Source organism: Megalobrama amblycephala, linkage group LG6 (assembly GCF_018812025.1).
Source record: "Megalobrama amblycephala isolate DHTTF-2021 linkage group LG6, ASM1881202v1, whole genome shotgun sequence".
Lineage (NCBI taxonomy): Eukaryota > Metazoa > Chordata > Actinopteri > Cypriniformes > Xenocyprididae > Megalobrama > Megalobrama amblycephala.
This window is the reverse complement of record NC_063049.1, coordinates 46,372,825-46,376,173: the sequence shown is the minus strand read 5'-3', so window position 1 is coordinate 46,376,173 and position 3,349 is coordinate 46,372,825. Positions and strand designations below refer to the sequence as shown.

General features: G+C 32.6%; 1 long non-coding RNA gene across 1 annotated transcript; it reads right to left on the bottom strand.

Annotated features, from left to right (window-relative positions):
- Window positions 1–339: 339 nt before the first annotated feature.
- Window positions 340–2,864, bottom strand: LOC125270892. Its single transcript, XR_007185490.1, has 4 exons — window positions 2,341–2,864; window positions 2,078–2,108; window positions 1,760–1,841; window positions 340–605 (listed from the first exon to the last, which is right to left on the bottom strand). It is a non-coding gene; the product is annotated as an uncharacterized LOC125270892 (long non-coding RNA).
- Window positions 2,865–3,349: the final 485 nt, after the last annotated feature.

The window sequence follows — 3,349 nt, the reverse complement described above, 5'->3', positions numbered from 1 at the left end:
GACTAAACCAACTCTAAAATTTAAGTGAATTTAACTCAATGCATACACTGTAAAACTTTTCGCTGTAAATTTACAGTAAAATACTGGCAGCTGGGTTGCCAGCCACTTACTGTATTTTTACAGTACTACTTCTGTAAACAACATTTACAGTATAGTGCTGTAATTATCAAATACAGTATCCTGCTGTAATATTATGTACTTTTACAGCATTATACTGTTTATCTACAGCTATTAACTGCATTTATACAGCTTTTCATACTACACTTATATTTGTCATTAAATAATTAAAAAATATACTTTTGTTATGTTATGGCAAAGGAAATGGAAAGCAAAATACTCTTGAGTTTTAAAACTTTTATTATTTTTTTTATGGAAAAAAGCAGAAAATTGCAATGTTGAAAGGTCAACATTTTAAATGCACTCAGCAGTTATCAATGAACAATACAGCAATCTTATTTACATTTAACATTTTTTCAAATGTGGAGTAAAAACAAATAGTAGGCCTACAAGTTTTTCAGTACTGCTCCTTTTTTGCACAGTGTTGCCAGTCTTGGAAGTCACTTTCTCTTCTTCTTGGGCAGTGTTCATGGTTGATGTCAAAGTACCTAAAAAAGCAGAAAAGAAAGAGAAAAAAAAGGAGAGAGAGAAAACAGTAATGAATATTGTGAATATATGCACCATAGCATTTTTGTGAACATAAGGACTAACAGCCTAAGCATTTGATTGCAGTGAGTTAAAATGTCCAATTAACACTTCAGAAAAGATGCAACTAAAAAAATAGTGCTTATAATTGTATTCAATGAAATTGTTTATTCATTGAATGGACTATATGCACAACTGCTTCCGCGTTGTACGTCGTACTACATCTCGGGAGTTTCTGGTAAAAGCATTCAGCTCCCCTCCATACAGCACTAACCTGCTGCAGTCCAGTGCTCGTCTTCTCATTAACTGTTTTTCTCTTACTGTTTTTCTCATATTTTATACCTGTTGAATTTAGCTTGTGTGTGTTGGTGCTCTTATCCCAGTCTTTTAAAATAGTATAATAAATAAGTGGTACCTGCCTCGAGACATTTAGCAATGTTAAATATTTAAATTCATCTTTAAGGGTTAGTTCACCCAAAAATTAAACTGTTGTTAATTTCTTGTCCTCGTGTTGTTCCACACCCATAAGACCTTTGTTAATCTTTGGAACACAAATGGAGATATTTTTTGATGAAATCTGAGAGCTTTCTGTTCTTCCATAGGCAGCAGCACAACTTATACATTCAAGGTGAAGAATGGTAGGAAACAGATTGTTAAAGTAATCCATGTGTCTCTGCGACATGTGACAGAAATCTCTCACATCAAAAATATCTTAATTTGTGTTCTGAAGATGAGCGAAGGTCTTACAGGTGTGGAACGACATGAGAGTGAGTAATTAATGACAGAAATTTCATTTTTTGGTCAACTAACCCTTTAAACAGTAACGCACTGATAGCGGACTGACAAATATACTTTGAATATTAAGAATTTGAATACTAAGAATTACACACAGTGAAATGATTGTCAATGAAAAATAGGGATTAAAATATTTAATAAAAATAAATGAAGGTTTGTCCTGAACTTATTCATCAGGTCTCACACACACTGCAGCATCGATCACTAAGCATAAATAGGCAAGTTGTATTATTTAAAAACGTGTGTTACAATCCTCAGTGCAAGTAGTCCATTATTTGCCATAAACCTGATTACATCACGTGAAATTAGGTGCAATACTTACATTAACATAACCATATTTCACAGAAGGTCATTTCCCCCCCATCCTGGTTCTTGAGCCATGTTTAGGGGATATGTCAAAGAGCCTAAAAGCAGAAAAGCAAAGAGAGAGAGAAGTGAATATTGTGCATTCATTCACCATAGCATTCTTGTGAACACAAGGACTCACAGCTAAGCATATGATCTCAGTAATGTCTCCTGTTACACTTCAGAAAAGATGCATCTTAAAATATTGCTTAAAATAATTGACCAAATAAAATCGTTTATTCACTGAATTCTTTGTCATAAACATGATACACTTGAAAGTAAGCACAACACTTACGTAAACAATGGAGCACATCAGATGATTGAGCCTGAAACGAGAGAAAAATAAATAAATAAATAAACAAAACAGTTTAAAAATCAGGTTGTAAGAATAACATATGCTAAGGTTGTCTATAAGATGAAACATCAGTGTTACTGCATGAAGCGCTGAGAACAGAGTAACGTTAACCGTTTGCTCGTGAGAAGTTTAACATTTCAAGATCAAACCATTCATGACAAAATAGAAACGCGAAGGAAAAGCTCCAGAAAAGACTGACTTACCGTATTCTCAGCCGAAAATTGTTTATCCGTCTTCTCGACACAGGCAAACGTTTTGATTAATCAGGCGGAAAACAACATCTCCGTCTTCTCAGCAGCTGTCCAGTCATCCCGCGTCTCAGGCAAACTGACGCTTCAAAAGCTTAAAAATCCACACTATATTCACTCAAATATCGTTTAATGATAACATTAAACCCTGAAGAGTCGACGTGAAACACTAAAAGCGTTGGGAAAGAAGCTAAAATGTATGCCTGGCCTAGAAATTTGAAATGAGCGCAGTAAAAAAAAAAAATCAATCCCATAATGCAATGCTTCTACAGTATTATACTGTATTACGAGTGAAACGGGCTGAAAACAGAAAACTACTGTATATTTACAGACATTCTGTAAAATATACAGCATGTTACTGTTTTATGAAAATACAGTATAATACTGTTAGAAATTTCCTGTAAATTTACAGTAAAGTTTTACAGTGTACGAGTTTAGAGTACTTATATATATTAGTTTTAAAACTTAAATGGTTTGAAGCAATTCGTTTCCTCAAATGGTTTGAGTTACCGCAACTTAACGGGTTTCACAGTGTACACACATCTATATATATATATATCAGTAAAATATGTATTTTTTATTTTTAATTATTAGTAAAATTATTGATAAATTATTTTAATTTGTATTAATTTAATTGACTGATTATTGATTATAAATAAGTTTATATAGTATATGAAATATTAAGTATAAGTTGCTTATATTGAATTGAATATATAGTCGGTTCATCAATAACTATATAAAATTTTAAAGGTTTGATGCAATTTTGAAAAAAAGTGCATCAGAGAAAGACATTTTGGAAATTATATAAAAATGTTTCTACTTCCTGTAGAGCGCAGAGAAAGTCCACAAGGGGCAGAAAACATGTAGCAAATTGTAAACAAGAGGGTGTTTGGGAAAGTATTGATAATATTAATTATGTAAAGGCAAAGAGAGTGAAATTTCCCCAAAGATGCATTCAAGATGG